Source organism: Ostrinia furnacalis, unplaced genomic scaffold, assembly GCF_004193835.3.
Source record: "Ostrinia furnacalis isolate ACB-3 unplaced genomic scaffold, ASM419383v2 OfSCF1452, whole genome shotgun sequence".
NCBI lineage: Eukaryota > Metazoa > Arthropoda > Insecta > Lepidoptera > Crambidae > Ostrinia > Ostrinia furnacalis.
The window spans coordinates 116466-139328 of record NW_021131691.1 but is presented as its reverse complement, the minus strand read 5'-3'; the positions used below and the strand labels follow the sequence as shown (position 1 = coordinate 139328).

The following is a 22863-nucleotide window of genomic DNA, read 5'->3' as shown; positions in this document are numbered from 1 at the left end:
GCTGAAATCGCAAAAGGAAATAAAGCTTTTAAAACTTTAATATTCGATTAGCGAAACCAAAAACCAGACCAATAAAACATACATTAACGTTGTAACTGTTTCATATTACAATAATAAATAGCACAGACAAAATCCGTAATAATATGATAGATTTACCTCCAATAAATGCTATCAAATCTCGTTAGCAGCATACCTACTGAATATAAATATACCTCTATAACTACTTAGTTACGCCACGCTTACGTAGACGGCTAGTCGGCGTAACTTTTCATTCAGAGAGCGATTGAAACTTTACCCGTAAAGGAGGTAAAGGTTAATAGGAAAAACAGTAGTTACGCTATCTAAATTACATAATTACGCAGCGTAACGTAAACATTGTAATTCTTGGCGTATCTCATAGTAAGGAATGCCGTATCGTAAAATATTAGAGTAGTGCGTTAGGGCTGTCTCTACTATATTTCAGTAGCAAAAATATTTTTTCGTGGTGGATTTTTATTTCAAATCGAGCAATTAATTAATGTATTATAAAATTAAGAGTTTGAAATATTTATTACAAAAATAAAGTCCAAATGATATTATTTGTGTTTTTACACGGATATTTGTATGTCTTGAGATTTTTTTGAATCACCATTTACCTACTTCAGATTATTCAAAACTCACTCAGATAAGTGTGTTTTAAAATACACTCGAATCTGTACGAATTAAAACCTTCTTTTGAGCTGTAATTTACAACAACTTATTTTGATACGAATTTAATTTGCAAGTTACCAACAAAGTATTTCATTCTTGCTTGATATTCTCCTAAGTAGACTTGCGCGTAAAAACATTAATGCTTTAAATTATTACGAGCTCATTGTAGTAGATGCTGGCACCGTAAAGTTTTGCCCTCATTTCTATGCCTTGAATAATGAACCGAGAAATCAGAGCAATGTAAAATAGAGACATCCCTATTCAGATGCCTGGCGCTTCGCCAGTAGGGCTACTCCGTAATACCTTTTACGTACTTTCAGTTCTATCTGTCACAGTCGCTCACGCTGTCATCTTGATTTGCGTAAAAGAGAAGGAAACATGCGAAGTTTTAGTTGACGTATTTGGAAATAGCCCCCCAGATGTATTACTAGTGGTTCGACCGCGGATCCGCTCGCTTTGACTTCGTGACACTCTCGTAATTAGGCTTTTGTTTTTTCTCCTCTTTGCGCTTTTGCGAGGCGTAGGTTCTGCGGTAGTGAAAATATCGCATGTTGCCGTTCCATTTCTTTTGAGTTATAGGGTTGTGTGGATTTAGGCCAGACAAATAGGTTGAGTTTTTTTTCTCTTGTAACCATTATAAACTCAATAGCTACTTGTACCGTTATGATAAAGTTTGCAGTTCTATAATTTTAAAGTTAAGATAATGATATATTCAATCGAGTCGATAATGTAGTCACTTATAAATACTAATTTGCAATAAAAATGTGTAGCTTAATGTACTCTTAAAGTATCCACACATCGAAATCAAAAGATCTTCCCCACTGTATCTAACAGACATAACAGATTGACAGACACTAGTCCAAATTTTTTTATAGTTATAAATTAACTAAGAGTAGGCGCACACATGCTGAGTGGATACCTTTTCAGTATCATTGTAATTACCTACTCATTAAATTATGTTAAGTATTGTAAGTGTATTGTCGATGATACTGAATAAACATTTTTTCTTCTTCTTCTTTTTCTTCACACCATTGATTTTTAGTTGGCCGATAGTTGTGCCCGATTTTAAATTGTATGAAGAATCGGCTAAATCGAATCGGCGTAGTGTGCGCACTCCCATACATGCCCATACTGATCAACTGCCCGACTAAACTATCGGCCGACGAAAAATCAACGTTGTGCGCCTACTCTAAATCGATAAGACCTCGCTTACAAAACGTAGCAGCGTGTTTTTCACAGTTACACCGGAACAAAAGACATTAAGTCAATATTTACGACCGAAAACATATTTTACGAACACGCTTGACCGGTTCATTCATGTTACAAGAGTTACAAAAAGCACAGCCATTGTCAAACTTTGTCACGTTCGTCATATTTCAAAGTACGAGGCTCGGAACTGCCTCTAGACGGTTTTTATGTTTTGCATCGTTGTAGGTTTTTGTTCAGATAAACAATTTTGTTTTTCTATGTAAACAATGTTATAAGAAATAGACAAATGCTTGTTAAACAGTTGTTAAACAGGAGATTTTTTTTTGACGAGTTCTACTCATGATAATGATATCATGCGTCAGTCATTAAGGAATGGTTCCTGAAATTTGCACATGATCATTCACTAACGTAATTAAATTATCATTAATGAATTTGCATGTTTAGAAATAGTTAAAAGTAAATTAAATTTTTAAAAGGAAAAACAAAGAAATCCTGAATGATGCTGAAAGCTACTGAAATAGGTTCTAACCTAATCTCTAGATCAAAGTCATATTTCTGTGGTAAGAATTAATGTTGTATGTTACATTTTTGACACCTTTCCTTTTCCCTAGTTTTATCCTTCCTTTCCTTATCTTTTCTTTCAGTTATGTACAGAAGTACAGACAGAAAAGATACGTAAAAACTTTTAGACACAGCCAAAGATCCTAGCGACGCTGCAGACTGAATCTAGTTACTTACACTATTTACTGTCCCAATGTTACATAAAATCCACAACATGAAATGCTACAGGACATAAAATACCGCACGAAACTGGTTTGCTGTTGCGAATGAGAGAAAAACAAACAAATTCCCGTGCTAACAAAAGGAGAGGAACTAATAAATTAGGAATTATCGCACATCCCTTTGAATGATCCCTGCATTGTATTGATATTATTATTCGTGGTCCATTTAACCGTGTTGATGATATTTTCGTTATTTTCCGTGTTTTCACAACGTGAAGCAATCACACGGTTATTCAGATACTTATTATTTTTGTGGTTTATCGGCAAAAATTATTATGAATTTGGCGACTGGGAGAATTAATAGCTTTGTATATTAATTGGACCAGCATGGGTCAGCTATTTGAGTTTTCTGACAATACGTGTTTTTAGACAAAGTGACATTCGTTTTCGTTTTCCATTCGATTAAGTTGCAAGGCCTACTCATAATATTGCACAAAAAATTCTTTAGACGACTTCTGAAGACTCAATATTAATAAAATACCAATCTATTACGTCATTACTCACTACTTAATAACAGTAATTTCACACTTCATGTCATTTAAGACAACAATTTAACATAATACAAGTATAATCACACGTCTAGGCAATTACCGCTCTCAAGAATTTATTAATGGGACTATAATTTAACATTACTCGGTAATCATAGAGTGCAGTATTGACTGAGATCATTACTTGAGAATCTTGAGATTGAATCATTATTTAATTTATAATCTTGTACAGGTGACAGCAAATCAAGTGAAAGACGTTGACATCTTAGATACACCGCAGAATTCAGACTTTTTGTCGGCTGATAGTTGGGTCGGTTTCGAATTTAATGAGGAATCGGCTGATAAGTACCAAATCGATGTAATGCGCCTTTAGTCTCAGAACTCTCAGAATGTCCAATTTGCAAAATGTCAAGTGGTAGCAAAATGTCAAAGTCTCAAAATGCCCAAGTCGCAAAAGTTCAAAGTTTCTTAAGCAATTCTATTAGAAATTTTGAACTTTGAGACGACTTGGACATTTTGAAACTTAGACATTTTGCGACATGGACGTTTTGCGACTTAGACATTTTACAACTTAGACATAGGTACTGAGACTTTGACATTTTGCAAATTGGACATTCTAGAACTAAACCGTACACTAATCAACAGCCCGACCAAACTATCGGCCGACTAAAACCCGTAGTCTGCAGGATGTCTTACTAGCATGTAGTAAAAATGTAACTACTTAAATAATTTGATGTGCCGACTAGCAATAGTTTAGACTAGCAACCCTTTGTTCACTAAATTACTAAAAGTCACCTCCACCAAATTTAATGGTCAAAGTTGCAAAAGTTTGGACATTTTCCCAGCGGCATAATCAGAAACTAAACTTTCACAAAATTTTGTAAAATGATTTTCGTAACTTTAGTGCATAAATTCACTTGCACGAAAACTTAAAAGGAATGAATAAGATATTAACACTTTAGAAAATTAATAAAGTAACTTCGATGAGTCTTCTTAATTTCAAACTCACAAAAATATAAATAAACAACTTGAAGCCGCTTTATTTAGTGTGAGAAGCGACTCTAATCGCTAAGAAATTTTAATAACTTAGAAAGATTGACAAGTGATGATCATAATCACCACCAAAGTGTCTGAGAAAAATTTTTTGTACAACTAATTCCGTACCTACCTTCATATTTTCTCTGACTATCGTACTAAATTTTAAAAATTCATCCGTACTAATATTCATGAGAAAGCAACTGTCTGTTTGTTGTCACATTTATACCGAACCAATTTGATCTTTAAGACCTTTCTGAAGACCACGGACAATGACAGAGTATTTGGCTAAAATATTTTAGTACCCAATAATCTGTACTATCCTTGACTGCTCACTTAACATCAGGTGCTATTGCGGTCAAATACCTGCCTTGTCTTGCAAAAAAAGTCTTAATTATTTTTAAACAGCAATTAGCGCCCGCAAAACTAACTGTCAATACATCACAGCGGCACGTTTGTATGACAGAACAATCTCAAAGGCGGTCGTGAGCTATCATGCTGTCTGCAATCCTATAGATAATTATATTCTAGTCAGCCATAAGACCATCTCGCTGCGTATTTTAGGACGTGGCTATAATGTCAGACGGCGCGACTGGCCTGTAATAATGGAATAGCAACGTCATATTGACGTCGACTCGACTCTAGCTTAGCTTTATGCCTACGCATTTGTTAGCAAAGGAAAAGGGTTACCATACCATAATAATTTATATTAACAACTAGCGGCCACCCGCGACTTTGTACGCGTGGATCCCGTTTTACCCCTTAAGCCTCAGCCTCGAATTTAGCGGGCAGCGGGGCGGGAGCGGCGGCGGCGCGGGAGCGGGGCGGGCAACGCAGACCCGTTCTCGAAACAAGCGGGCAGCTCGCGCGGCGCTTTAGCGGCGAAGTGTTATGTTCGGGGTTGTGNACCCGTTCTCGAAACAAGCGGGCAGCTCGCGCGGCGCTTTAGCGGCGAAGTGTTATGTTCGGGGTTGTGTTGTCGAGATATTTGTTTTTATTCGCAAACGAAATGTCTGAACAACGGCGACAATTTTATTTCGATTCAAATTTATTCCTAACGCTCAATTTATTGTGGGCAAAAGAAGGAGTGCGCTGCCCGCTCGTTGCCCGCTCCCGCGCCGCTGTTTTCGAGAACCGGTCTATTTGATTTTACGCATAAGATCCTGCCGCTCCCGCGCCGCCGCCTCTCCCGCCCCGCTGCCCGCTAAACTCGAGGCTGAGGCCTTAGGGATGGACTTTCGTAAAATCCTTTCTTCGCGGATGCCTACGTCATAACATCTACCTGCATGCCAAATTCAGCCCGATCCGTCCAGTGGCTTGGGCTGTGCGTTGATAGATCACTATGTCAGTCAGTCAGTCAGTCGTCACCTTTGATTAGATTAGATGTCACATTATGGCTCTCTTGCGTTCCTTCTGCAGTGAATTTGAAGCAGATGACCGTATTTTAAGCAATTGATGAAAGACTTAAAATTCTGAAATAATGCGGAAATAATTATAGCAAACAATAGTTTGATTATTATGTATTTAAATGAAATATCAATATAATTATTGCTTCACTCAATTTAAGTTTATGCAAAGGACTTTTAACACAAGATGTGAATAAGTAAGTAACAGAAATTAAGTTACCTACTTGGTATTGAGCCACAGAATAATAATAAGATTGAGTTTACTATACATACATAGTTATTGTTATTTAACCATTTCCTTAATATCTGTAATTCTACGGGCTTCATTTTTAGTTTTCTAATTAATTACGTAATTTCATCACAAAATATTTCTAAAACCACGATTAAAAATAATTTCCGCTGCCTCTTACATCAGTATTGCTGCCTTATTCGGCGTCATTGATGTTGTTTTATTGCTGAATGATTTGCAGATGTCGGGCTTCGTTACATTAGAGCTGCTGATGCTTCTGGACTGATACGACTCGAATAACGCTCTTTTGTTCTTTACGGCCTTCGGAGTAAATGTGTTTTATGTCAGACGGACACTTCGAATTAAAATGTGCTTTATGTCAATGGACTTAATTACCTACACTATAATACTGTTAAGACTTACAACTGTAAGCTAAGCTAGTTTGAAGTCCGTGAGATTTAATGAATTAGTTCCCGCAAATAAGTTGGATATTTGATTTTGAATTTAACATGGCACCTTTTTATTTCCAACTATTGGTTCTTATAGATTCTTTTTTTCTACAGGAGGTTAGAATAAATTTTACTGTAGGATAAAAGAATATAAGAAGATATAAAAGAATTAAATCCTTTACGCCATATCCATCACATAGAGTAGGGATTTTTTTTAAGTAGTTTTATACAAAAAATTATTATCAGTTTCGCTATAAAATATTTTCTCAATTTCCCATTTATGTGAAGGTAAAGTATAAAACACTTAAAATCTTCTCCAGCGACATCAAACTAATTCTTAAAACGAACATGCTCCCATGCTTTATCTCAACGAACCGTTTATCTTGTACAAACAAAAGCACATCAAGTTAATCACAGGCTCTTATATCCTTGGAATAAGTGCTATTTTGTAAAAATGTAGTCTATTGTGTTAACTGTACCTCGTCTCACATATTCAATTTTCCTTGTCGACGTAAACGACGTCAATTTGATACGTTGCGAGTTCATTTGATACAAAGATTTCCAAGGTAAATTATATCTCTGGAGAAATCTCTATGTAGGAGTACTTTGTACTTTCAGCGTGCATCTTCATATTCACTTAAGCTGGTTTTAGAGTCACGCTGACGTACGCTGACCGTCAGCTCTGACAGCCGAAATGTATGAAGCGTCGGCGCCGAGCGATCAGTGTCACTCAAGAACGTTCCCTTCTAGTACGAGAGCCCACGACCAAAACCATGTCTCATAGCAATACGGCAAAAACCCTATAAAATCGTTAGATTGTATGATTCTGAACCCGACTAGGTGTGTAGTAACGGTCGAAAGTGTAGCAACTGCGTGGGAGGCCATTTCTGCTGTGTCAAAAAAAAAGACAGTCTGTATTATAGCAATACGTCTGATAGTGAAAATGTACATAGATTTTATAATTGTATTACGAAAAAGTTTGTTTTCAGACATTTTGCGCGTAGCATATAGCCTGAGCGCATTTTTGAAAATGTCAACAAATTTAGCCGACCTGTATCATAGCAATACGGATAATTATTTTTTTCAACTTTTCGTATTGCTGCCATGATTACCAAAAACCTGTTTTCAGACACTTTAAGTGTATCAAAAAGTTGTATGATAGAGAAGGTGCTACACTTAATTTGTCTGATATAAATTTTTTGCACATGTGGACAACTTATTTTATCATGTCCAACAATTTTCAGACATATTGCTATGATACCGATCGGTAAAATTTGTTAACATTTTCAAAACGGTCTCAAAATTTAATGCGTTCACATTTCCGTCTGAAAATTGTTTTGTTCGCATCAAATAACCAAAATTTACTAATAAAAAAGATTTTCAGACGTATTGCTATGAGACATTTTTTTTGTCTCATTTTTAATTTTTTTAAGTGATTTTACGGGTTTGCGCTACACCACTAACGTCTGAAAATAATGTTTCCGGTATCTCAGAACTATCATTCAACTACAGTCTGCAAATCAGACATATTGCTATGATGCAGTTCGGTAAAATTCTTTGACAATTTTGAAAATTCGGTCAGATCAAACGCTACGCGGAAAATGTCTGATATTGGTATTTTCGAGTTCAGGATAATCGTATCTATCGATTTGATGCGGTTTTGGCCGTATTGCTATGAGACAAAAATTTTGGTCGCGGGCTCTCGTACTATTCAATTACATACATTGATTTGTCAGCACCGACGATCAGCGAGCGGTCAGCGTGATTCTAAAACCAGCCTTAATCTTCGAAATATTAATCCCACTGTAGGACCAACCTTTCTAATGTGAATCGACAAATGGAATATTTGGCTTACTCTCTCCTACGGTAGCTTGACGGCTTATATCTCCGTACATAGTCTGAAACAGGGCTGCTCAACCTTTTGAAGAGTTGGGCCAAACGGTGGATTCAGTCGTTAACGACAGGCCACTTACATTTCCTCTTTCAGTTACTCTCAGGACAAGCCTTAAACCTTTACCTGGTAGTGGCTGAATTGTTGCCACCATATTTTGAGCTGTATTGAGACGACATAAGGTTTAAAACCATTGAAAAATATTTTTCTCTATACCAGTTAAAGGGTTAAAATTCCTTCGCAGGCCTGGGGTTGAACGAACAGACTTATTGGCTGAAAGATAGTTTATGTGATAGACCCATATTTCAGAATATAAGGGGTTTTTTTTGTCTAAGTTTCAGTGTTTTCCACTTCAATTTTAATTTCACTGAGTACTAAAGTGCTCAATTGAATATTAAAGAAATAATCAGTGTCAAATTAAAGTTAGGAATATGTATTTCCTCGGCCTTTAAGTAAGATAGGCATTTTGAGACACTACAAATACTAAAAGATTTTACAAAATTTGGGATAAAGTTAATTTTCCGTGGAATTCCCCTCTGTTATTCATAATTAAGATTTTCTGTTATGAAGCCCTTAATAAAGATAGATACTTCAAGTATCTACATAATATTAATTTAATTTTGCTTTATTCATGAGCTGAACAGCGCTCCTTTAGAAAACTATTTGAAGCAGCGATGTTTTCTTTATTAAAAATCCCGGGATTTTACTTGTATTAAGGTATTTCTATTCTCCTAAGGTGGATACGGTCGGATTTAGGATGGAATAAATATTCAAGGATCATGGGATAGTTTGGACATGCAGACTGGGTTTGTCCCTGGGGAGACCTGGGATATTCTACCTTTTGTTATGGTTTCTAAGGTTTTGTTCGTTTCACTTTTATTAGATGTATCACGAGATTTTATAACCTCCGCCCTCATAGAGAAATGATTTTATTGACTACTAACTTTTGATAGCGACTTTTCCCGCGTGAGTTTCATTTGTAACAGAAATACCACTTTTTTATATCAAACACACGTAAAATAATAGCCAATTCGATCGATTTAATGAACCCCATATTTCGTACCTTATGATTTTTGTAAACAACTACGAGTAACAAAAAGTAAACAATCCAGAAACACGCCTAAAGCTATGGAATATAAATAGCATTCGTGTTTTATTCCCGCGAAAGAAAACCAACAAATTGTTAACTCTGGATTATTCAAGTTTTTTTGCAGGAATTTGATAACAAACATCTGCTACCCGAGTACGTTGACTTTCCTTATTCAGACCGAAAATATGTATTTTTGTTTAAAGCCAATTCCGGGCGTCTTTTGTTTTTTGGGCGGCAAGACCTTGTTTTTTTTTTATTTCTATCATCATGGCTAATTCCATTGAGAGTTTCCAGAAGTTGTCGACTTACGTTACAGCCCTTTACAAATTACGGTGCCTATGCTGTAACTATCTTTATTTCTCCCAGCCCTTTTTCCCATTTCTAATTGGGGTCGGCCTAATCGTGCTTCTCCAAGGACCTCTTTTCTCCTACTATGTTACTGACGTCCATGTTAATCGGTTTGAAACCTTGAAAGGTCTGACCTTGGCACACCTAAATGGCAGTTGTGCCTGAACGCCTGCATGAGGAAATACCTGTTCAGAAAATGGTGGGGGTTTGATAATTTTGGTTAGGATCAAAATAGAACCCTAAATTGAAGAAGTAGAAAAACATCTACTGCACCTTCCACTTAAAGCACTAAAAACATGTGAGCGATGGTAAATGCAACAGTCACTTTAATAAAACACACGTTTCGTTTCTCTATCTAATAATTGTGTCAGTCAGACTTGTTGATTCTCATCTCCGTCTAAGTTAATGTTACTACTAAAAGATTTAAGAAACTTACTTCTAATTGGGTCTAAATTCTACACGCTTAAAGTGGTCGTCACTCTGAGTACCTATTTCGAAAGTTAAGTATGAAATGGAACGACTAACCAGAACTAGCGCAGGGTTGCCAATTTAAAATAACTGTTTTTTACATCTTACGTTTCCGTGTAGTTTAACAAGTTATTTTCCTGACATTTGAATGGGTAAAGAAATAGACCTACCTAAGAACGATCGTGGGTTGTTTTGATTGACAATTAAAATCATGCAACGCGAGTTATGAAATTGATTGAATTTTGCCTCTTCTTTCAATCCACCCACGTTTCATGATGAGAGACAGTGACGGTCTCTCATTTTTCTTGAGGTAAGAAGTATATAGGCTTATTGTTCAACTTTATCTTGGTGAAATATTTTATTATAAAATTACTTTGGGCTGAATTAGTTTATCTTGTCAATAACTACAGCTCGCCGGATTTTGGCCGAAGGCCATCGGAATTAAGTTATCCCAAAAGCGGCGAACAATCTAGCACTATTGAGGTTGCCAAATAGGTGTCGGCGATGTGTACAATACCATTGAAAGCCATGAAGATACTACGGTTCCGTTTGTTTTTGACCGAATTGCAAAAAGAAGCTAAAAGGGTGGAACGACAGAGCAGTGACAGAATCAAAATTCATATTACTAAAATATTTTTGATCAAAATTGCAATATAAATTATCGTAAGGACATCAGATTCATCAAACAAAAATTATATTCAGGTTTTTCTAAGACGGATATTTTTTCAACATTTTTAGCAGTTACTAACTAAATAATACTTGTGGTTAGAAAAATAACCACCAAAAATATTTTATTGATTGTGCCACCCCTGCATATATGAAGCTCAGGGGTGCTAAATAACGTCTCACCTACGTCACGGAGGTTGAAATAAGAGCCCCCATCCCGACCTTTGATACGATATCTGAGATCGAGGTATACCTCTGATTACTTTGAAATACAATTTCTTCATCGTGAGGTGAATAAGATCGAATAACCAATATGTGGGCGCAGTAGGATGATTAGGTTTAGAGATTTATTTTTTTATAGAAATCTTAGAGGAATCACCACCACCCATTGATCTTCACAACACTATTGATGAGTTGATAAGTCTTTAGTAGATAATCTGAGGATTAGGATTGACCGGTAGGGTGTCCCGTCGTTGTATGGGAAAAATTTTTTTTTGAGCTACGGTTACGCAAGAGGTATCAAAAGTTGCGTTTTGACATATAGATTACGATTAGCATTAAATTTAATTAGATATCTGTCATCTTGAGGCCTCTACCTGCCCTTAAAAATTTTTTAAATTGCTATTTTAGGGGTTCCTAACATAAACTATAAATAATACAAAAATAGCGTTTTTATGAAATTTGAGGGTACACAATGAGTCACAGCAAGGTTTAAAATAGTTTAAAAACCAATAAATCCATAAATACTTTCAAAACAGAATTGGCTTTTTGACCAGAATTAGGCATTTACGCACGCGATTTTAATGTATTCCTAATTAATCCATGGATCAGCCAAGATATCGATTTAATTTGAGGATACTCAATTCCCTTCTCACAGCAGGTTAATAATTTTATTACGCTATTATAAAACAATGATTGGCATATCTAAGTGGAAGCTAACAAAAATGGCATTCAATTTTAGAAAATCAACCATAACTTGAAAACCATTTGTCCTATTTCATTACTTTTTTATTTAAATCAAAGCTCTATGTGTACGCTTGATATTTTGTAGTATAAATTGTATCGCTAAATCAACCTTTAGTTAGTAATTAAAGGAACATTGATTTTTTTTACATTGTTGTGATACTACTTTTTAAATCATTTTTTTACAAAATGTCTTATACTCTACTAAAAGTTTTACACCTGCCAAAGAAGTGTATTAAATTGTCTTTAATTTGATATATGACATGTATGCGTTTCATTACTAAAAATATTTTTTTACTTCCGTTGAAGTTCACCATTGATAAAAAACTGCGTACAGAACAAAAACTTTAGCTAGGAAGTGTATGTAACGTACATAAATGTTATTTATATTTAATAGTATGCTAAAACTATTTAACATGCCAATTAGTATTCTGTTTAAATATAATATTTTAAAAATTTTTGGCTAGGTAGTTTTTACCTGAAAAAAATCAAAAAGTATATTACTACCATATATTTGCAAAATTTTTGTTAAATTTATGCTAAAAGTATATAATATTATAACAACAAAGTGCGGTGCGATACCTTACAGCAATAAAACCTCAACAGAAATAATACCAACAGCCTCGCCGAAGAAGTAGAAATTTTGAGAAAAACAAGTCAAAATATGAATTCTGCTTGTTCGAACCAAACCTATTCCTCACTGGAAACTGTCTGTCATTGCCTGCAAATCATATCTTAGGGTTCCACTGCCACTGTTATTACAAAATAAAATGAAATAATTGTGAAAAAAATATAATAGATGACAAACAGTGAAGGGCTGATTAAGTGATTTTTTGAGACATAAAAATGCCGGTAGAGCCCTTGAGACATTATTTTATATTTTTTTAATTATTTTTACGGTAATCTACATCTTATGACGCAACTTTTGAGGGGTCTTGTGTAGCGAAAATATAAAAAAAGATATTTCGGGACACCCTATTGACCGGGGTATGTAATGTTTAAAATGAGAAATAGTCTAAGGAGCAGCCGTAGAATACCAGACACCAGTTTTATTATAAGTATAGCACCTTACGTAATAGTGCAAACCTTAATTAAATAAACACAGTAAACCTTTTACTGAAGCTACTTCAAGTGATACTGTGTATTTTAACAAAAAGAGTATTCTTAATTTTTATTAACAGCGTAAATAAAGAAAATGTCTGTCCTAAACAAGACTGTTAACTTAGGCCTGTCACGAGAATAATTCCGAGACAAACGGTTGTCTTAGCACTCAAGCAAAATAACAAATGCTTCTAGCCAGTAAAAGACATTCTGCGCTATTGCTTTTGTTATTTTTGTGTACCGAATTCAGGTCCTTGTAGTAAGTAAGTTACCGACACTTTATAGGCACAATATTGTGTACAAACTGAAGTGTGACTCGGCATATTATCCTTTACAAGAAGAAACTAGCTTTTGCACTCAGCTTAGCGCGCGTTCAAATTTGAACCCCCTTTTCATCCTCTTAGGGGATGAGTTTTGAAATGATGATTAAGTAGGTACGTCAAAAGAACTGTCTACATGTCTTTCAGCACCAATCATTTAGTTGTTTGAGCTGTGTGCTGATAAATCAGTCAGTTAACAGTTGCCTTTACAGTTTTGCGGCGACATTAAGGACTCTACACACCAACCCCGCCCACAGCCAAGCTTGGTGTCGGCGCCTATATTTCAAAAGAATCATGTCAATTACTTTTAGGTACTTTCTGTGACCTTTGACAACATGTCAAAAGTCGACTACTCATGTCGGCGGGAGGCTCCACTATGTAATAAATAAAGTTGGACAAAGCCGCGGGCAAAATCTATACGGGATAAGTATCCTCAAATGCTTACTCATAAGATGTTTGTCAATATTCGAAAACAACCCGATGTATGTTTAATACCCGCCCTAAATAAATAAAGCAAGCTCTCATTAACTCGGCGAAGAAACTCGATACCATCGTAATTTTCTGTCAGATAAATTCGTTAGGACGATGGTTATAGAATTTTGCTGCACATTCTTTGAGAAAATACAACGCATAATAGAGGTTTCTTGTTATGAAAATAAGTAAACTACAGAATATAATTGGTTGTTTATGTAATTTCAGACTCGATAATATTGGACAGACATATAAATCTCAAATACTGAAATATTTTAATATGCATAATACCGTTTTACCGTTATCTTTATGAGTATCCAAATAAATCGATATTCAAAAATTGATGGTTCATAAAATTGCAAATACACCTAGCTATTCTACGAACGCCACATTTGGCAGTCGTAAACCTATATCTCTATATCTATAGTCTTCCGTTCCTTTAAACCTAAACATAGATCTATAGGATATTACGCCCGTATTCACAAACGATGCTTGCTTAAGTGAAGCAGCAAATCGAACGCACAGCGTTGAATAGAGCTCTGTGATTGGTTCATGTGTCACCCTGTGCGTCCACGCGCACGGCAGACCTCATAAATGTTTGTGATCATACGGGCGTTAGTATAGTTACAGCTATGTATCCTCTTCCGTTCTTCCTAATTTGTATGTGAAGTGATAAAAACCAAGCCTTCGGGCCTCCTATAGAGCTACTACCGGGACACTTGTGCATACAAACGAATAACAGATAAAGTTTTTTACGCATTTCACTATTTGGCTAGGCGCCAATAGCCTATAAATGCGTGACGCATCGTAGCTAGGTGAGTACGGTAAACACATTGAATATAGAAAAAAATATACAAAAGAAGGGCTGCTAACCTTTGTTGGCAGTTATTAGATAAGTCTTTAGTCATCATTTACCTACAAATACGTACGAATGAAAAGTAGAGAGCATTTATATGAATTACGTAAGTGGCACTAAAAGACGATAAATTCCACACTTCAAAGCCTTTAATTATACATTAAGCAAGCACTTTAATTTAGTATGTGTGTTAAGCAAGATTGATTGATCAAGAATTCCGCGAATTCGTACGCGTGGATCCCGGTTTTCCGCCTTCGGGGTGGAGTTTCATAAAAACCGTTCTTAGTGAGCACCTACGTTCTAAAAGGATGCAATGCAAAATTTGAGACTCCCATGCAAAATTTGAGACTCCTAGCACTTGTAGTTTCTGAGATTTCGTGATGAATGAGTTAGTAGACCTTTCGCTTTTACAAATATAGATTTTTTCTGTTGTCTACTATAATAAAAATAAGTCGGGTTTTCCTCCCTGACGCTATAACTCCAGAACGCACGAACCGATTTCCACGGTTTTGCATTCGTTGGAAAGGTCTCGGGCTCCGTGAGGTTTATAGCAAAGAAAATTCAGGAAAAATGTCAACAGAAAAGCGGGAAGGGGGTAAAACGGGATCCACGCGTACGAAGTCGCGGGCGGCCGCTAGTAAATTATATAAAAAAATGTTTTGATCAGAGTATGTGCATCTTTTCTTTCTAAACTGGCTGATCAGTTTATACCGTGGGACATTCTCAAAAAGAACGGTCGCAGTAAAGCGGCGAGTTACACAGCTTCTTTTTGTTTGTACGATATCCTGAAGATATTCGGTCCATTAATACAGAAGACTGTTGACGGACAAGAGTTTCAAGTCAGCAGGATGATCAGGGAAAGATAATACAAATGAGAAGTTACAATTGCTTCTGTTTGCTTCAATTTTAGAAAATTCTTCGAGACCATCCAAATTCCTGGATCGGGACTTAAGTCAGTAAGTATTGCAAGTCATTCAGAAATTGCAGGTCAAGTACGTGTCCTATTTAGGCACTAAGCCTTTAGCCTGAATTGTGAAATCCTACGTCTATTTAGTTTTGTGAATGATTTATATCTCTGCAGCGCACTAGAGAATGTATTACCTATGTCCCTTCCGACTGAAATGAGCTTTAATGCCATCAACTGAATATAATATATTTCACTGTTAGCATTATTACTACTTTATGTTTTCATAGAAATGCATTGAAACACTCTATATTTTTATTTTACTTTCTACATGCCTTCACGACAGACGTAGTCCCGTTAGGTTTACTCAATTTCTTGAATTTTATTACATAAGAACATTCTCCTGATTGTGACAAACACAACAAAAATAAGAATTAAAGAAATCGGTCCAGCCCTTCACGCGTGACCAAGGAAAATTGGGATTCATTTTTATTCATTCGAGAAGTCTAAGAATCTCTTTTCTCTCCAAGTTCAAGACCTACTTACCTACTGCGTTCATACAATGGATTTATAGCAATGCTACTGATATAATTTTTACTCACTTGTGTACATTGGCACCCTAAACCATTCTCGCACAGTTCATCGCACTAGTTACTACCTACAATAAATTCCTTGTTGCCGTATCATAAAAATATGTCTTCATTTTTATTCGTGCCCGGGTATAGAACGTAACTTTACCAAAAGGGCGAGCTTTTCCAGGGATTGGTAACCTTTATTCTAAGTGAAGATTTCTCCAATTCATGCCCTTTCTTTTCTATTGTAATTCTGAAGCGACAGGTGGCAATCCTTAAGCCTCTTATATGACGTCATTTAAATAATACGTACTAAAGGAAAATGTTATTACGTATTACTTAGGAAGAGTTTATTTGTATTTATTCAAGGGGATTTTCGAAGACTTAAGTAGGTACTATGACTTTAAGTTCTAAAATTAGTGGTGGAATTAGACATGTAGAAAAAAAAACAAGTTTTTTTATTTTGCTAAGCTAACAATTTATCTCATTTCTTCTTAAGCTGAAAATTCTGCGAGTTAATACAAATAGTAATGAGTTAATACATTGCTAGTTAATAAAAATACTAATAAAACGAACTAAAATCCAAATTCCAATTTATTAATTCCTTTCAGAACGAAATCTAAATCGGTTAAACCGCAGGAAAGCACAAGCATAGATAGGTAGGTATATTAAAAAAAATGTTTTAATTATGTTATGTGTGGGGAGATATTTGTATGTTAATTATTATTAACCCTTTACCTACGGGCCCTTGAAAACCCAAAGTCGCCTCTCAATACGGGGTATTTTAACCTATAAAATTGTTTGCTCCACTTTACATCAAGATATTTTAAAAAGTATGAGACTTAGAGTATTGAAATTTGGAATATTATATTCTGCAACTAATGTAGTTTCATAATTACAAGCGCATTTTACACTTAATTTGCAATTTTATTGTTTTTTTGTCGTAAACCGTGATTTAGTATTGGCTTTGCCAAAATAACAATAGATGCCACCCGTATTGAGAAATGACTTTTGACTTGGCAACTATAGGTGCCTCCCGTAGGTAAGAGGTTAAGTAGGTAGTTAATGTATTATCTTCATTGTCACAATAGGACCTCCTGTAATGACAGTGAAATGTTGATGAAAATAAATAAAATAAATACCTAAACAAAAATCTCGGTGTGAGGTCTAACTTCCAACCTAACCTCTGCCATCACGATTTGATAAGCGGGCTAAAGATTTCGTAATTAGTTTACTTGTTAAAGCGACCATTTATGTAGGTCAAATCTTAATTGATACCGATAACATTTTAATAAATAAGATTTACGAGTTTGAGACCGATATTGAAACGATAACCCAATAATTCTGCTCATATGACATTAAATTGCGAGCCAAATAAAATATATCTCCAGTGGTTTAGTAAGTGGGATAATATCTATCTGTAATACTATTTTTCGATGTGCAGCGATAGTAAAATCGGGCCTTTAAATCATCTTTATTGACTACAAGTTTTTTTTGGTAGGAACGGGAGCTTACATTACCTAACATTACGTGAGACTTAAAACAAGACCATTTAAGATTTTTTTACAACTTAAATCCGTCTGCTTTTCTTAGGCGGGGTTTTTTGATTCGTACTTAGTTAAAATAACAAATTTTACTGTCAAGTGGTTGAATATCAGAAAAAAATGTTTTGCGAACAATGGTTAGCTTGACTTTTAGTACATTTTACAACAATTTGTTAACATTTTATTAATATTTAACCATTAGTAGCAAAATTTAACAATAGTTATTTTAACTAGGTATGAATCAAAAAACTGGACCTTAGAGGTCAAACATTAAACATTTAGTAATTAAGAATCTAATGTGATTACTTTAAAGCTTTTACGTTTTCACTCCATTCACTCCATTCACACAATTTTGCATTAAAGCGTACCTACCAAACTTACCGTCGGCACCTTCTTATCTAAGCCATTACGGTAATAAATTATACAATGGTTAATTATTATGCGCACTGTATACTGCAGCAGTTAACTAAAATGGTTCAAATTAACATACAAGACCTGAGGCCTAATGTTAAAGCTACAACAGTATAACCAACAATTTACATAAACTAGTTATACGGTTAATATATAAGTAAACTAGCTGTGCCCGCGACTTCGTACGCGTGAAAATAGTTTGAATAATATTTCCTGTTTTTGCAACCTTTTAATTTACTGCTCCGCCCCTATTGGCTGTAGGATGATGTTATTATAGCCTAGCCTTCCTCAATAAAATATTTTTTCAAATCGGAGATAATAATTCCTGAGATTAAGGCGATTACACTGCACCGCGCTCCGCCGCGGTACGCGGGACGACAGATTTAATTATTGTATGCAAGTAGGTACCTCAGTTTGTATAGAAAACACGCGCGGCACAACACACTGACAACGCGTCTGCGCGCGGGATTTTTTATATGTCATATCAGAATCGCGGTGGAGCTCGGTGCAGTGTGATAATCATCTAAAGCAAACAAACAAACTCTACAGCTCATAATATTAGTATAGATACTGTTAATGTAATAAGTAAATAGAGCACTTTCTCCCATATAGAACTTCAATGCATAAGGGACAACCCGTTTTTCGCCTCAATGAAAGGGTTTGAGCGTGCGTTAAGAAAATTCATAGTAAAGTAATCTAATAGATTTATCCGCAGCCGCTCGCTTGAATTCCAATAAGTTTATTGAGTAAATATAAAATAGCGTCATAAAATTTTTGCTGCGGTTTATACTTATTGCGTTGCGTGTTACGATTTTTGTTTTATGCTCAAAAATGTTTTTATTATTTTTTTACGTTAACAATATCTATAATATTTTTCATACTATAACTCGATGCGCAGAATGCAATAATAATATACATTGTTTAAGACTTAGTCTAGGCGCAGACCATCGACTTTTTGTCGGCCGATGGTTGGGTCGGGCTTTTAATCAGTATGTATGAAAGTGCGCACATTGGATCGGCCGATTCTTCATACAAATGAAAATCGGGCACAACTATCGGCCAACTAAAAATCGATGGTCTGCAGCTCAGCTTAGTAATGTTTTTTAATTCTATAAATTCCACATAATAATAGAAAGGCATGGCATGTACTCGTATGTGTAACACTTGATGATGCATTTCTACAATCTGTCATACTTTTTCCATAATAACATCAACAATCTTGGCCAAGTGCATCGTGTACCCATGACCTTATTCTCCATCACTTTGCATCCATTACCAATTCAGTGATCCAGCCCCCAATCGGTCAATTTGGACTGACACGCGACCACAATCCCGTATCTGGAGTAGTGATCATGAAAATTTACGACGTGCCATAGAACAGAGACGCACAGACGCGCCGACGCCCTATAAACAAAACTAAATGCCCTGTCTGACACGGTCTGTGGAAATTACTGGCTTGGATTAAATGGTCATATTTAATACCAATGAGTTCTACTAAATACTTGATAGAACTACAGGAAATTCTAGAAACGGGGTACCTATTTGAAACTTTTGTAATGAAGTTATCAGTTTGAATTTAATTTCCAACTCGCCGACTTTTGACATGTTAGCAAAGGTCACAGAAAATACAAGTCGTCGATGTGTAGTTTTTACCCGACTGCGCCAGAAGGAGGGTTACGTTTTTAAATAAAGCCGCCGACACTAAGCCAGCTGGATTTAGTGTGTAGAGTTCTTAAGCTTAACTGACTTTGAATATGTAGTTAAAGTTCTATTTTATTCATATTCATTAATAAGTTCACCAAACTAGCTGTAACGACTTCATAATAGGGAAAAGAGAGTTACAAATAGTTCCTAAGGCTGGGTTGCACCATCTTACTTTAACTTTGACAAACGTCAAAAATCTGTCAAACTCCATACAAAAACCACCAGTTATCGTCAAAGTTAGGTGGTGCAACTGAGCCTTAGTGTAACGAGTACGTTTTACACCACGTCGTGTAGTAACAGAACACCTCACACGTCTTAGCCGAATTAAGAAGACCACACAGTTTAATCGCCAAAGCCTTACAAATAACTATTAAGAGCAACACTTCCAAGTAAAGGTTCGGCCAAACCATCGCGCGCAGCCTGCGTGCGTGATGACGATCAGATGTCGTGTATGAATTTCTAGCGATGAGTCTTATCAACGCGTTCTGTCATCATTGGTCGCGGCGATCCATGCACGCGCAGTGATCACCATCGATATCGTTGACCGCGAGTTGCACGCGTTGGTGTGGCCCACAGATCACAGAAACTTTAGGGAGATGAGACAAGGGGGCGGGGCCGGTGTCGCAGCAATATGCCCAAAAACAGAACACATTGCTCGTGACAGCAATGATGACAGCAGCGCCGTTATAATGTAAACAGTTTACATTGAAATGATTATTCGAACGTTGAGTACTGATACCGCAATGGATAATGAACACATATTTTGATTACTTTGTGTGTGTAAATTTCTAATGCGACACTGAGTTTCAAACTGAGCGCATTGGCATCTCTCTATATCTCTATGGTTTGGCCGAAGCTTTACAAACGAACTACTACGAGTAAGGACAACACTTCCAAGTAAGCCGCACAGTAATCTTTGATAGCAACAGTTGATCCACGTTCTTCAAACTATGGGAACCCATAACTCTCTGTCCGCAAAGTTCTGGAAACTTCTGCACTAACGGAGCGCTGAAAGGAAATTAATAAACCTTCCCGTGATCACTCAAGGTATTCCGTGTATAACGAAAGATTGCTTAGGCTAAGTTGCACCGCCTAATTTAAACGGTAACTATAACGATAACCGGTGCTTTTTGTATAGAGTTTGACAGATTTTTGACGTTTGTTAAAGTTAAAATAATATGGTGCAACCCAGCCTTTTACAGTGCAAAGCATAAATGACGAATCGGGACTTCATTTTTTAAATAAAGTATTTAAAAAACATACTAATAGTCCCGTTAACCTATTGAGCTTTTGTTACGAGTGGATTCACCATAATACCTAGTCCAGTTGCGATGATGTGATAGACAGAAATGCATAACGTGAAAAGCCGCAACCAGAAGCTAGTTAGACTTAAATAAAGTACCCTTTTAGTGAGGTATTGCGTGATCAAGAGTAAGCCCTTTCAATAAAACGGTACTCCTAAACTAATACACTTAATCAAACGTGTTGGTTATCAAATCAACTCGTTCCATCTGTGTGCTTACCATGAGTTTACGTTAGGTGTGCTCGCTAGCGACTGCGTAAAAACATGACATTAATTGTATGACATATTGTGCAGCGCCCATAGCGGCTACTTTCAAGAAACAAAATCTTCATAGAGATTTTTAACGTACTCGCTAGCGAGCACACCTAACGTAAACTCATGGTAGGTACACTGATTGCGTTAAATAAATCAAATTACACGTCTGGTTTCGAGTTGGTTATGCAGTGTATAGAAAACTCATTACAAAACACACAAGAGTTTACTGAATTAAGTTAACTCCGCCCGAGCGCCGTCAATTTCGGGGAAATTCCAACTCCATCCAACAAGTATGAGGAACTCAACAACTCTTTATTGACTGTCCTGGTTTGCTGCTTGTTTTGACAGACTTGGTCACTTACTTTTAGTAATTAACGAGTTTATTTTAATTAATATAAAGTTGAATTTCTCATTGTAACTTCTTAGTTTTAGATAAGAGTTAAATTCACTCTGTTTGCTATTTTTCTATTTTCCACGATTCTCGCCTCCTCTTGTGACTTTGATTAAATATTGAAGCTTTATAAGTACGCTAGTTATTAATGAAAATTAACCCAAAATGTATGATATTGCTTATTATTTTTTTGGTCAGGAAAACATTTAAGAAATTCACTTTCCGTAACTTGCACGCATGTAAAATCTCAAGGCCAGTAAGTGCTCAAAAATTAATGAACAACAACCCGTTATTATTATAAATTAATTAAAATTTTCGAGTGTTAAATCTCTTTGTCTACTCCAAACATTGCCAACCAGTTTTATGTTGATAATAAAGTGACAGGATTCTAAAGCCTTTGTTTTGTAATGATGGACAGGATTTAATATAACGGTATTAATATCTACGGTTATAATGTACAAAAACCCATACAGCTTATGCTAATAATTATAAATATCGGCTTTATCCATCCTTTTTTATCATGTTCGTTGTACAGTCTTTGTATCAACTCACGAGACCATACAATTTAGTTCCTAATCACACACATGCCTATTACTTCGCCTGTATTTGCCTGTAAATACGGTACAGTCAGCGTCAAAGATTCGTGACACCCAAAGTAGCCAAAAATTACGCAACAAGTCTTTGTTACAATTGGAATAAGGTTGTGTTGTCAACATTTTGGCCATTTTGGGTGTCACGAACTATTATTTGACGCATTAATTTTTGACCAACGGCAAAAACCAAATACACCAATCCGTCAGATAGTACAACGACCTGCGCATATAAAACAAAAAATCAACATAAAAAAAGTTCAATTAAGCACAGCAAAACTTTCGTCAACATTATGAGACTCGCAGATTAAAATACCTACGTATATTATGAAAGTAGGCTTATAAAAAGCTCTACACGTCCCAGTATTATTTTAACTCTACCACTGCTTCAGGACAGTCGTCCTCACAACAGTGAGTAGAGAACAACAGTTCTCAGCACTGAATTATTTTGTCATAATAATTCAGTGCTTAGAAGAAACAGCACAAGAAACATCAGGTGAGATACAGTTCAAGAGCTTCCTCGTTGTGAAAAAATTAGTCAATCTACTACAAACTTGTATCTTATTTTGAGGATCGTACAGTAATAATGCTTACCAATAGAAATGCTGTTCAAGATAAGCATCAAGGAACCACCGTATAACCTGAAACAAAAAAGAACAATTAAACAAAAGATCCACAAATTCCAATCTGCATTGATATCTGAATAGCCGTTTTATTGTAAAATATT

The 22863-nt window shown here is 35.8% G+C and overlaps 1 protein-coding gene across 1 annotated transcript in view; it reads right to left on the bottom strand.

Moving 5' to 3' along the window:
* Window positions 1-22863, bottom strand: part of LOC114352780 (angiotensin-converting enzyme-like) — a 199639-nt gene that overhangs the window by 86719 nt on the left and 90057 nt on the right. Inside the window, exon 2 of the mRNA XM_028304503.1 lies at window positions 22731-22777. The gene's annotated coding sequence lies outside the window, so the exon portion shown is untranslated. The remainder of the gene's footprint in view (window positions 1-22730; window positions 22778-22863) is intronic.